This window comes from Lepidochelys olivacea, assembly GCF_965140295.1.
Source record: "Lepidochelys olivacea isolate rLepOli2 genome assembly, chromosome: 8".
Taxonomy (NCBI): Eukaryota; Metazoa; Chordata; order Testudines; family Cheloniidae; genus Lepidochelys; species Lepidochelys olivacea.
In genome coordinates this window covers 100,015,202-100,029,786 of record NC_140418.1, presented here as the reverse complement: position 1 = coordinate 100,029,786, position 14,585 = coordinate 100,015,202, and the positions used below count along the sequence as shown (strand labels likewise).

Below are 14,585 nucleotides of genomic sequence, written 5' to 3'. Positions count from 1 at the left end.
CAAGAAGGTGGTGAGAATCTGATTCCAGCATCACCTAGCCTGTGCAGATATGTTGGACCCCTTCCAGTCTAGCTTCAAGCAGAATGTGGAACCAAAACAGGGCTAATTGCATTGTTGGATGACCTCCTCAGGTGATGGACAGGGATGAGACAATAATGTTATCCACTACAGAATATCAGGGTTGGAAGGGACCTCAGGAGATCATCTAGTCCAACCCCCTGCTCAAAGCAGGACCAATCTCCAATTTTTGCCCCAGATCCCTAAATGGCCCCCTCAAGGATTGAACTCACAACCCTGGGTTTAGCAGGCCATATCTTTGACATTGTTGTTCAAGGGGTGTTGCTGACTCACCTGAGTACCCTGGCAAGAGTCAGTGGAATTGGGCTAAACTGGTTTCTTTCATTCCTTCCACAGGTTCACAAACTGTTGCTCCTGTTCAAGTGCCTTGACATGCAAAGTCCCTTCAAGGCTCAAACTGATTCTATTTCACATCTATGTGCAACCTATAAAGTATATGGGAAATCTTGGGCTGTAGCAAAATACCAAGCTGTATGTCGTCAGCATACTTTCATCTACCACAGACATCATTTTCCCATAGATACATTGTGACGGAAGATGACTGCAGTCCATAGGTAGATCATGTGGCTGAAGCAGATTCCAGCAAAGACTGAAGCAACACTACTTAGAAGCAGTAAACACTCTAAGGAGCTGGTAAGCACCACTACCTCATCATCCATTCATTGCAAATGCCTTCTGGCTGTTAAGACAGTCCAAAGCCGGTGGATCATGCTGCACTCATCGTTGATGCTGAAGAATCAAACAGCAATCACTAAAAACATCATCTTGTGTCTCCTGATAACAAGATGACCGCATCTATTCTCTGAAAGACCCGATCTCAGAACTTCATATGTTCAGCATCTCCATGCAGAGCTATAGAATTTTCTCTTCCTCCACCTAGAGCAGAAAGTCACAAGAAAAGCACAGCTGGGACACAACACAGCAACCTGTCTCTTAAGTGAAGCAAGCTGTGGAAGACATATTACACCAAGATCTACAAACTGCACTGGCTCTCTGTGCACCCCTAGATTCAATTCAAGATTTTCCTGCTGAATTACAAAGCCCTGAATGGACGTCAATGTCAGACACCCCTATCCAGCACGCTACCCTTCTTGAACCTTGATACAGACTCAAGGAACCCTTCTAAACAGCAGACCCAACACTTTAGAAGGAACATTTTCTCAAGGAAGATTTGGAAGAGTCTTGCCCTCCCCAGGGTCCATTCATGCTATAAGAGCCAGCTTTTTGCCATGACATTCCTTAGAGAACTAGAAGAGAAGAAATAGTCTTTGCACTGATGACTACAAAAACATTGATAATGGCTAGGCTGGTAGTGTGCAGAGACCACTGCCTACCATTCCTGACCAATATATCATTGTTTGCTTGTACTCTCTCATCTGTCTACATCCATCTGTTCTCTATTGTGTTAGATCATAAGCTCTTTGGGGCAGGGATCAACCTTTTGTTCTGTTTGTACAGTGCCTAGCACAATGGGGTCCTGGTCCATGACTGGTGCCATTCAGTGCTACAATAATACAAATAAGTAATAATCGAATTCCACTATGCACTCAAAATTAGCAGAAGGCCACATTTTGATCTCTGCTATAGTCACTGTTGCACTTGTATTCCTCTCCTTTGTCCACTCCCGGAGGGCACTGTCAGGTCTCAGATCTCCAGCCGTCACCAGTCTCTGGGTAGGGACCCTTGTCCCACTCCCTTCTGATTTGGGTTTAAAGGCTGCACACAGGTCCCAGCTATACACTGTGATGACCCCGGAAAACCAATCTGCCTAATGGCCAGTATCTGCACTTTGCTTTCTCTCCGAAGACAATGACGGTGTTTTTAACCCACAGCTCTTCCAAAGCAAGAACATTTATTCTTAGGGCAAAAGCATTATGGAGAAAACATATAAATATCAACAAACCTACACGCATGCTAAAAACTTTGGAATGGTCACCCTCAACTCCAGCATAGGGCTTTTGTAAGTGTCAGTCTTTCAAATGTCCCAACTGAGTTTGCTGTCTTGGTTACCAGTTCATGTCAGGTTTCAGATGAAGAACAAGACCCCTTTGGGACAGTCTACCCCTTTATTTATACTGTGTGGGCCTTTAACTCCGGCCTCCTGTAACAGGTAATCATCAGTCAATGGCCCTGTTCTCCAGGAAAAGCTTCAAAAGGCTGGGTTTTTTGCGTAACTGTTTTTTGGGAATTTGCATTAATCACTTCCTGGTGATTCCAGATTCCACAGGAAACCCACCCGCAGTAAGCTGACAAGCTGGGTCTACAATTATAAAGATATAAATGTTTACCCATCCAGTAAAGTATATTTTAGTACAGATAATAATAAGCAGATCTGAGGACAGATTCAGTTCTCCACACAGGACACAGTCCAGAAATGGTCTCTTTTACTTGCAAAGAACATTACAAACATTTTCCATCAATCAGTCAGAGGAACTACTACTAGGGTGAGATGGCCCGGAGTACACAGATAGTATGCTACTGAAAGAGTTCAGCTGTGTCTTGTGATGTCTAAGGCAGAAGAAACAGCTCTTCTGAACATCCACATACATTCCCTACACAATAGATGATTTGATTCCAGGAACCTCCTCAGTTATCTCCTCTCCAATATAAGGCCCAGAAGTTTCAGTATCTGGAGCTCACCAATAAACCATCATGGCACAAGAGACAGTGAGAATGTGATGAGTGACCAGATGACTGAGAGCCCCCACTAATAGATGGTAATAGCTGTCAGCTAACTGTCAGACACCCTAGTTGGAAGGGGACATTAGATATGTCTCAGCATGTGTGAGAAGATGGGTCTCAAAGGCTATGGTGAAATACCCATATCAACACCATAACCAGGTTATGATATAAGCCCTCCATTGAAAAGCATGAGGTGACAGTCAGACCTTCCCATAGAGTCTGATCTGAACATCTGAACTATGCAAACCAGACTCAATGTGGGAACAATCCTCAACCCTCTGGCTAAAAACAGGGAGTTCATCTCTTCCTGGAAGCCAGTAACAAGGAATATTTGACCAACATCAGGCAATGCTCCAGGTTTGTGTGTGATGCTCTGTTCCTACACACAACATTCCCTGCACTTCACACACCCTGTCCAACAAAACAATGGCTGTTTTTCATGTTGCTTTACTTTCACTTATACATATACTCTGTAAATAAACCATTCACATTAATTACGGTTAGAAATTTAAAAACTTTTTTTAAAAAAATCACCCACGTGAAACTAGCTATTGCCTCAAGCTCCCATTGTTAGTGGTGACATTACTAATCTCAATCCTATGGCTACATCTTCCTTCCTTATGCCACAGAATCCCTTATAAACTACCATCTCTGCCATTTTCCCGTGGGATTTCCAGCACCACTCTTGCTGCAATTATTACCTTTGAGATTTCAAAATATTCACATTCTGGATTCACTTCAATTCTTGTTCCTGGCAGACAGCTTGGTGTATCTCTCTGCAGTGCCAACATGGCTCCTGCTTTATTAGAAGAGTACTTCCATCCTCTGTTTCAGTCTTCAGTTGTTAATGTCTAAAATGCCCCTAATCAGTCATCTCTGATGTTCCTATACATTTCCCATCAGACCTAATAACTTACTGGTCACTCTTCAAATGCGGGATAGGGTGAAGGGGAAGAGACTTGAGATCTTAAATCATGTGAACTATGCAAAAAAGCAGATTCCATTTCTAAATATTTTCTCAAACACTGTGGGCCAGATTTTCAAATGCTGAGCAACACAACAGGGACCAGATTTTCCAAAGAGCTCAATTTCCTTTCAGTGCATAACTAGGAGCTAAACTATAAGCGCTGAGCCCTTTGGAAAATTTTAGCCTATATCTTCCTCCTACAATCAGCGCACTGAAATTATGTAGTGAAATATTATGTGATAAAATACTAGCTGGCTCCCTCAAAAAGGAAGGCAAATAGGCTGCAGTGGCTGCAATACTTAAATATTAGGAAGGGGAATAAGGAGTTGGGGTTGTAAGACTCCAATCCTGCAGTGAGACTCCAGGCATATACAAGGGTCCACCCGTACGGAAAAGATCATAGACTCAGGCTCAAAGTCTCAGCCACTTACTGGGTGACCCAACTGCTTTGTGCATCAGTTTCCCTCTCTGGAAAATGGGGATAATGATATTACCTACATCAAAAGAATGTTATGAGACTTTACTGATGTTTATAAAGAAGACTGTCAGATGAAAGTTCTACATGTTTGAGTTTTTTTTCTTTAATTATAAGTTTGTGGGGGTTTTGCACTGGAAAACTGTGCAGCTTACAGCAATATGAAAAAGACTCATTAATATTTTAATTCTGTCCATCTCAGTTGAAAAATCCTTAACTGCGTGCAAATGTTACTTAATGAAATAAAAAAGCTGATTTAAGTAGCCATGATGTATATTAATGCATTATTATAATCCAGTTTGATTCAGGAAGTCAAAAAGAAAAGGAATTTATGTAATACTAAAAATGTACTACATAAAAACGTAAATAAATTCTATTGAATTCTCAGCAATAATACTCTGCTTTAAACTTAACTAAACAAAGAACCATGTATGTACCACATTAGGATGCAATGAATAGGAAACACAAATCATTTTAAAAACAGGAACAACTTGTTTATGAAAATTATTTTGCTTGTGTGCATATTTATGAAAACAGGAGTCTTAATAACAAGCATTATCATTATGTTATGTTCTCTTGCAAGTTACACACTTTTAGATTATTAAAAAAAAACAGGGATAATAAACACTTTTCTCTTGAAAATGATTTTCACAAGTCTAAGATATTTTAGTGCAAACTTTTGACTTTTGGCCTAGGGCTGCTTTTTTCTTTGAAAATGTCAAATTGTAACCAAGACCTTTTCAATCTATGTTCACTTTTCTCAGGTTGTTCTCTGCTGCCACAGTATGGTGCTGAACTGCTGTTTGAAAATGTGAAAAGGGGAATGAAGCTCTTTCCATGTGGCCTTATGACTGATTTTCCATTTAAGACCTATTTTAAGTAGCCTCTCCTAAAAAAGCATTTATACGACACATTACATTTTTTTCAGTTAAGTAGCTATTGTCACTTGTAAACAAGTAACACTTGTAAACTCAAATGTTTATTATATGTTATTATATTTAAAAAAATCCAAAAGCAATGTTTTGCTTTCATTATTTAGACCCAATAACATCACTTGTACAATATTTTGTATTTTCAGGAAACTGACTTGATCTGAATCGGTCTTTTCTAGCTAACTACTGTGATGTTGAACTATAAAATACATTTCACTAGAAATTGCTTTTTCAGAAATACTGACATCAGCCATTTGTGTGCCAAATGATGTCCCTCTCCATTCAAATCTCTACTTAAAACACATTTCTTTCAGTAAGGCTTTCAGAGACAAAGCAGAAAAGTAAATTTCTAAAAGTGCTCACATATTCCAGAATGGGCCTCAACCCAGATATGTCTGAACTGTATTGCCTGCATCTCATTTAGATGTAAGCAACCTGTGTTCCCCTGTATGTTTGCACTGCATTGAGCACACAGATCATTCGGGAAATAACACTGTGAGAAATTCTGAAGTTCTCACTCACCCATATCCTGGGCACTCATACCGCGTGCTAATCTAACCCTTCATGCACACAGATGAGTGTCAAAATTCATCCTGTGATAGGATTTTCTTCTTCTCCCAGATCCTGCATAGAGGTCTCCATGGATATGGCATTGCCTGAGCAGAGACTCACTAACCCTGAAGACTTCCCCACAGAAAGGGGATAAGGGCACCACAGCCGGGAACCTCCCCTTTCAGTGTAAAAGTTGCTGTTCTAGTTCTATATCACTAACTTATATCTGATGACACTGTTCTGTTTCTCGCTCCACTCCCCAAGAACCTGCAGACAGTCCAAAGGAATGAGTTTACAGCCTATAATGCAGAATTGGAAGGAAACAAAAGTCAATTTTGCCAACTTGTTAAGTTTCTGAGTGATTTAACTAGTGTGAATCTACCTCTTTCCCTCCCCCCAGCCCCAACATACACACTTTACATACATTGTAATCCTAAAATTTATCTGGTTATAATATTTGTCCAAAGTTGTAAAAACAATAATTTTATATATGCATATACACCCTTACGAGGGCTTTATTTCTCAGCACTAAGCAGTCCCCACTAAATGCAGGCTGAAAAATTATTGATGTGTTAAAGAACAAAATCCAATTTTGAATAGTACATTTAGTAAAGCATGTAAAGATTGGATCCTACTGTGATGCCATCATTTTGGACCTACAGTTTAAGTTTTCATTAGTTGTAATTTTGAAGAAAAATACTCTCCTTTATTCTCTGCTATGGACAAGGATTCCCACATAACTCTAACATTCTCTTGGAAGAAAAGGTGTCAGAGGATATGGAATTCTCATCTCCCTGTTTATTAATGCAAAGTTGGTAGCCAATAAGGTAAAAGTAATGTATGACTTGCTTAAAGATGAGGTTCCTGGCTTTCCATACAACCCTGAGAACTGGCTGGGTGATGCTTCAGGACCCATTTCAGTGAAGTTGGTTCTGGCTTGGTACACAGTGTAGCAAAAGACAAAGAAATATTGGCATAGCGGGGCCGTACTACAATCAATAGAATATAGTCGGTACATTTACACTGCAAATAACTAAAAAAAAAACCCCACAGCAGCGAGTCTCAGAGCCCGGGTCAGTTGACTTGGGCTCGTATTGTGGGCTAAAAATACAAGTGCAGACATTCATGCTGAGGGTGGATCTTGGGCTCTGAGACCCAGCGAGTTTCTCATAATGTCCACACTGCTATTTTTAAGCCCGTAGAATGAGCCCCAGGAGAAAATCCTGGGAGGATGCTCAACTCATAGCTGGACACACTAGTATTCAAGATAATAGTGGACGTGGGGAAACTTGAAATCAAATATTGTCATGGACTGACCATTACTTCCTTAAAATTTTAGGTTGGGCCTCACCTCTTCTAACAAAAAGAGAGACCTATTTTGATGATCTGCCCTCAGAAGGGGTTGGAACGAGAGCAGATCTGTTAGGAAGAATATTGTTGCTCTGAATGACCACTCTATCAGTGGTTTGGTAGAATATTATAAAACTCTTTCATCCTCAAAACTGATCCCTAGCCATCCTCTTTCTTTTCTTCTGCGAAGATCTGTGTCAGCTGAAGCAAGAGGGAAGATGACTTGAGCATATGGGGAAGAAAACTCAGCTCAAATTGGATTTGTATGACAAAGAATTTTAAAACATAATTATACCATGGTTATCAGGGAGGCAAATAAATGGTTCTTCCCTTCCACCACAACATCCACAAAATGTCGTCCAGTGACTCTCTTTATGGTGTTGGACAGTTAGATTAAACTAAGTTGCTTCTACTTGGTTGCAGATTTGATTTACTCCCACACTGCAAGGAGTACGTTTGGTTAGAAACAGCTGATGTCATGCGCCGTCAATGCTCTGCCTGTCGCCTCCTCTCTTCTATAGCAGTAAGTCTGTAGTTCAATTGTCTCTGGTAACCTCAGTTGTGGGCAATATCCCATGGAAAGAAGCAAATTCTTAGGCCTGGTCTACACTACAAAGTTAGGTTGACGTAAGCTACCTTGCGTCTTCACTTAAATTTGGCTCCTGCCAACGAACATGCCTTTCTATGCCGACTTAGTAACCCCACCCCTCCGAGCGGCATAGAGTCATTGTTGATTTAATTAGGTTGATGCATTGGCAGTGTAGACACTGCGTTGCTTACACCAGCTGTTTCTGGCTTTCAGGAGCCATCCCACAAAGCCCCACGCTGACAATACAAGCACTCCTGGTGAGGACGCATACCGCTGACACAAGGAACCAAGTGTGCACACCCAAGAGATTTAAGAACTGTGGTGGCTGTATTCCGACAGAAGTTAGGTCAAAATAATTTTGTAGTGTAGACATGGCTTTAGATAGGCAATGCTGTGCCCATTTAGGCTTTATAGAACAAAACTAACATCTTAAAAGGAACCCAGAATCCAACACATAGTCCAGACAGCCGAAATCCATTTTCCTTCAAGGCACTTTGCAATGCGTAACTTTCCTCCTCAGCCTGCAGGGTGTTGGGAGATGGGTTTGGTTGGGGACTCTGGTCGCAGTTTGGTAGGTGGGATTTATTACGTTTTTGCTATATTCACGGTGCCACAGTGGTGGTACTATCAGTTGGTAATTGCCAGAATTTCTTTGTGTTGAGCCCTCAAGGTGCTGAGTACTGTGGCCCTGATCTAGCAAAGCACTTTAGTATATACTTTACTTTTAGCAGATGAGTTGTCCTCACTGATGTCCATGGGACCATTCACATGCTTAAAAGTTATGCATGTGTTCAACGTTTTGCTGGATCAGGTCCAGCATGCCCAGCACCTTGTAGGAGCTAACTCCTTATATATGAACTCTGCAGATAACAGCTTGTCAAAGGTGCCCAGAGGATCAGATAGGCATTCTTTTATGCAGTGAGGAGTACAAAGCTAAATAAATGAATAACCTCCCTCTGTGTGCAGTATATCCAATCCTTTGGTACGAGCAGACTTTTAATCTTTTAGAAAAGCCTTCAATCCCAAACCACAGCCTTGCAGCTAAAGTATGCCAGGATCACCATCTTTCGGGTCAGTAATCAGAGATTATAAAATAAAATAAAAAATATAGCTTTGCACTAGCTTTATACAGTCACCACCCAGGAGAGCCAAACATGAACCAATTCAAACACTGCCAAAATCCCAGCAGAGTCGATGCAGTAAAGTGCTACTGGGCAATGGAGCTAATCACTCCAGATAGCATTACAGGGCCCCTTCAACCCTTTGTGGTCAACAGCACAGTCAACAGAGTAATTATTGTTTAATGCTCTGCTACAAAAGACGGAAAACAAAGCTTCTGGAAATGAAAGTGAAAGCAGTATCAATTCAATCTAGGATATTGCACTGGTTTGCTGGCGTTACACATTCCTTAAAAATCTCATTCTGTTCTTATGTCCTTGAGTGCAGTTACGTAAATATTAAGTGACAGAAAGATGTAGTTAACAATCTTCACACTAATGTAGATACAGCATCACAGACTGCTTATTTTAATAGGATTATATGAAAATGGCTTGTATAGGTTGACAGTAAACAACATAGCACACAGTTCATTTATCACTATTCCCTCAAGCAGGTTTTCCTTCTATAAAATGGATCATAACAATCTGCAGCTGATTCTGCTTTCTTATCCCAACAGAGTCATTAAGCTCAAAGTTCCTCTCTTCTGAAGTTCCAGCCACTGTCTTTTTTTTTTTTTAATGTTTTTTGGTAGGACAAGAGTTGATGTCACAAGTGAGCTAAAATGTTGACTGAAGATTTTAATTCTTTTTTCTGATTTATGATCTGTTCCTCTCAGAATGGAGTATACTCTGGGAGTGAGTTTCCTATATAAACCAATGCTATTTCTAGCACTTAAGAATTGTGAGCTTATGTATGTGATAGACACAGGCAATATTAATTACAAAGCAATGTTTAGAGTTATGTTTACTTTTTTCATAAAACTAGATGTTGCTGGTGACCTAAACCAAAACCCTTTCTTTTGATTATGAATATGCAATTTCTGCATTATGAAATCTTTATCACTGTGTCTATCAGAACCACAAAAAGCAGACTGCCATAGCAATACAGTTTGCCATACAACAAAAGCTTCTCTGACCGCTGTCTACCAGTCAGTCCTTAGTTTGTGAGCTCTTCAGTGGAGGGGCCTTCTTGTACATCTGGAAAGAGCATAGCACATTGTGGGTGCTGCCACAAAGAACAAACTTCTAAGCATCCAGTGCAAAGTTTTATTATTTGTAACCATTAGATTAGAACATTGCACTGACAGGTGAGAATTTTGATGGCAATAAGAATGGACCATAACATGCTATAAATTTTAAAGCAGAACTCCTCACTAATTCAAATTGGGAAGCATAGGTGCTGGAACTAGGGGTACTGGAGTACCCTCTGGCTTGAAGTGGTTTCCTTTATACAGGGTTTACAGTTTGGTTCAATGGCTCTCAGCACCCCCACTATAAAAATTGTTCCAGTACCCCTGTTGGGAAGTCTTCCTAAAAACCGATGACATAATATAGCTCAATATTATTTTCCTCTACTAACACACAAAATCACCTGGAAACCTACTAAACTAAAAATATATATTTACAGTATAAGTCTATTAAAGAAAAGCAAGAAAATATTGTTTCTGATATTTGTCATTTTCAGGTCCAACTCTGCTCATGCTGGTATCCAACCTGGCAGAGAAAATAACTATAGCAGAGTTTAAAGTTGGCATTTGGTTTCGGAATGCCGTTTATATTATCAATGCTAGGGAAATAGCAGCACTAGCTGATATTTATGTGTGAGTAAACACATCTACAGAGGAATAAAGTGAATGTGCCCCTAACACATATGTAGGAATACCCGTACTTCCTAGAAAAAGGAGTAAGTTGGGCTTAGTTTTCTTTACTGTTGTTTCTATGGATATTTTCACCCTGAGTAAACTGTCACAAATTGCATTTAGGTGACATTTTAACCTAGTTGCAGTTAGATACATTGGAAACTACAAAATCTGACACCAATATCATTTGCAAAGTATGATGCATCATCACACAGAGAGGCCTGTAACTTCCATTTTTTCAAATAAGAAGAGTATAGCTTTATTATAGAGGACTGTTATTGCATAACCTAACACTGAAGATAGAAATGGAAAATTTAACCTTTGAAAAATTGACTATTTTCTTTGTTTCATGCCTTAAACCAGTCATAACTGATCAGTTAAAATGGGCGAGTGGCTATCCATACAACTCATTAGCTATTTTTACTGGTGTACCCAGCCATTTGTACAGTGAACAAAGGATATTTGATCAGTGAGCCAGCAATGTAACATCTGGTAAGTAGTTTCACAAGTCCAGGGCCTGATTCTGATCTCATTTACACTAGTGTAAATCAGAAGTAACTCCAGTGAAAAGAAGAGACCAACACCAAACCAGTGTGGGATCAGAATCAAGCCCCCAGCCTCCACATTCTGGTCTATTTTAGTCTGCATCTCATGTCTCTTTTAAGAGGTGATGGCTCACTTACACAGCTCTACATCAGACATATTGCCTTCTTGTTTTAAAATATGTATGTTTAATATTTAATTTAACACAATTCCATATTCCAGTCTCTGTGTACTGAGCAAGTTCCTTTGAGGCTTGCGGTTTGTATGTGCAGTCACAATACACCTCAAGTATAATTTGGAAGCACTACTGCCTAATGGGGTGAGAGGAAGTGTCTGTGTCCAATTAATCTTGGCTCGCTTTTGAGTGAATAATGAAAATACTGCCAAGTGAGTGGTGATTTGTAAAGTGGACCATACGAGCTGAGCCAAGCTGACTGAGCTCATTTAATTAAGAGTGAGTGATCAGTGCAATGTTTGGTAGGGGTATGGGTGTACTGAAAAGCCAAGAATCTCGCACTACATGCAGATAGTTTAGATTACCAACTTTGAACGTTATCCACTTTAAAACTGGTCACTGTGAAATATTATGTACGATGAGACATACCTGGAGCTATACAAACATCATACAATATACTTGTACATCTATATACATTGTTTGTGTGTGTACTTATGTGTTTACATTTTCACACACATATAGAAATAATCTTTCATTGTATTATGTTCAATGTTGTATAATATATTCCAGTATGACAAACATTTACTATGCAATATAAATAAAGGCACATTCTAAAAAAAATCTTCAACTTTTACATTTGTTATCTGTTTGGATAGTATGTATACAGTCTAAACTTATCCGAAGCCAGTGAGGTCGGAATGAAAGTAGCAGGATAAATGGTACCCAGGACACCATGATACCAAGCTTGTAGGATAGACTATTTTCAAGATCATTTGGCACATCTAGAATGTTTGATAGCTCTCTGAAGTAAAGCACATAAATATTAAAGGTCAGAACAGAACCACTAAGTTATCCATTCATATTAGCAATAGGAATTGTCGCCTTTTGGCTCTGTTCCTTTTTGCCATTCTGTGATCTAATGACAGTTAAATGTCCCATATTGATGTTTCACTTTCAAGTTTCATAGAATTTTTGAAAGTATTTAAGGAATTTACTGAGGCAGAATATCTTTTTATAGAGGAAAATATGAATTTAGATTACTTTGAAAACATTAAGTGCGGCAAAATGAGTGGCTCAAAAAGGCTTTAGAAACAATAACCTAAATATGGCTTCTTGAGACTTGAATTTCACTATTATCCTACAGAAAAGATCCGTGGTGAAGTTCTGTTCAGCACCTCTTCAAGACACAGTACAGAACTCATAGGCTAGGGGAGCTAAGTAAGGTAGCTCCAAATCACCTTTGTGCCCTCCCAGTCCAAGGCTGGAGAGACCCCGCAACAGAAAATAGACAGTCCTGGGGGCCTGGCTAAATTACAGCAGCCTCCCTAAGCAGCCCCACGGGCCACAGGGTTGCAGTGCTGCTCAGAAGCTCAGCAGTATTGCTGCAACCAACCCCACAGCTGGAACTAGCCCTCTTAGGACCCCTTTATGACCTATGAAAGGGCCAGAGTAGTGTAAAAGTGGCAGAGTGGGGTTGAGGATCTCACCCTTAATTTCTAAAACCATCCCATACGGCATTTGATCCTCTCAAGTACAGTCAACTTCTGTTTTGATGCAGCCTGGTACAGGGCCCCCCAAAGAATCCTGTTTTAAAGTCATATGCTAAGCAACGAAACACTACATTAAATATTTAAGTGAACTTACAGAAATTGCCTATTCAAGCCCTGCAAAACCATTAAGTATCCAAGCTGTTCTAGGATGTTCTTATATGGAGAAAAGCCAGAAATCCGTTACGATTGCAATGTTTCGTACAAAGATAACATCATGAGCTGGATTAAAAAGCTTTTTATACATGTTGTCCTGGTGAGCTGCAAAATGTTATTATATCAAGTTCTGGAAAAAAAACTGTGTGTGTACATTTAGATATAAAATCTGGAGTTATACACAGAAAAATTCCATGCCATATTTTGAATGGCATGTTTAATTTTCTGAAATATGAAAAATAATATTTAGTGGTGACAGGTAACGCAGTGTTAACAAGATTTAAAGACTACATCTGTCTGTCAAAATGCAGATGAAAGACAAATCCTACATATCTCAATGTTTTAATCAGCCAATCTGGTTTTGATGAACATGCAAATGTGACCGTTTTATTCTCTATTTTCACAGAGAGTGAAAGTTAACAAAAAGCAGTTTTACGTTACAATTAATGACAATTGTGTCCTCTGAGATTAATCGTTAAATCCCACGAAAATCAAAATTATTAAGTTTCCTACTTCCAACCCCCTATGGATTTTGTGTTTTCTTTTTATCTATTTTCCCCATGTAATTGTTGGGCCTCCTAATTGGGATGATTAATGTCAACCAGGGATGTGTACTGCGCTTCTCTTAACCAAGAACTTTGCTTCACCAATAAAAAGGTTTGAAAGGGGGGATCCTCTTTGTTAAATCTTTTCTTAATTTCCTATTTTATTTCATTTTTATATAAATTGAGTGCTAGTAAAGGGAACCAGACAGGCCTAGTGAATGAAGTCCTCTATTTATCCCAGTGTTTCTAACGCTCACAATTTTGTTACAAATCTCATGATATTTTGTAGATTTTTTTCTATAAAACTCCAGCTGCTGGAGATTGCATAAACATTTCAGCTCTCATAAAAATACAAAAAGAAAAAAAAGTTTCTAGCCTTTATGGTTGTGGAGAAAAGCTTGAAACTGTGAAGCAAGTGCATCCTAAAGGCTCAGAAACCAAGGCAAATAAAAAAGAACCAGCATTTATGATTTTTAAAAACACTCACGATTTTTAAGCCAATCTTATGATTTTGGGGCCTGAGGGCTTGTCTACACTTACCAGTAGATTCGCACTGCTGCAATAGATGCAGCGAGTGTCGATTTAGCGGGGCTGGTGAAGACATGCTAAATTGATGGGAGAGCACCCTCCCATCGATTTGTGTACTCCACCTCCCTGAGAAGCGTAAGGGAAATCGACAGGAGATGCTCTTCTGTCAGCACAGCACAGTGTAGCCACTAAGGTAAGTGGATCTAACTACGTCGACTTCAGTTATGTTATTCACGTAACTGAAGTTGCGTAAGCTAGATCAATTTACTATGGTAGTATAGACCAACCCTGAGTCAGGATTCTGGAATGTCTGGGTTTGGCAATACTTTCATTCACAGAAAAATTACATCAAGGTGAATAAAAGTTCAAGCTTTTCCCACAATGCTCTGATTCAAGCCTGACCAGGAAGGACCATCTATTGGGGAGAAAGAATAGGCTTAGTCTCCAGGCCTCATTTTATTCTTTGACAACGTGTGTGTCAGTGAGAACCAACTGGTGGCATTTTATTTTTGAGGTGGACATTAGGGGTGGGACTAAGACAGCTAAATCCATTTCACATGGCCACCAAAATACTCAACCATTTTTAAGGTTAAGCTATCTACCCACTTT

At 39.6% G+C, this 14,585-nt stretch overlaps 1 protein-coding gene across 3 annotated transcripts in view; it reads right to left on the bottom strand.

Annotated features, from left to right (window-relative positions):
* BEND5 (BEN domain containing 5) overlaps positions 1 to 14,585 on the bottom strand; it is a 1,397,007-nt gene that overhangs the window by 776,561 nt on the left and 605,861 nt on the right. The window lies entirely within an intron of this gene.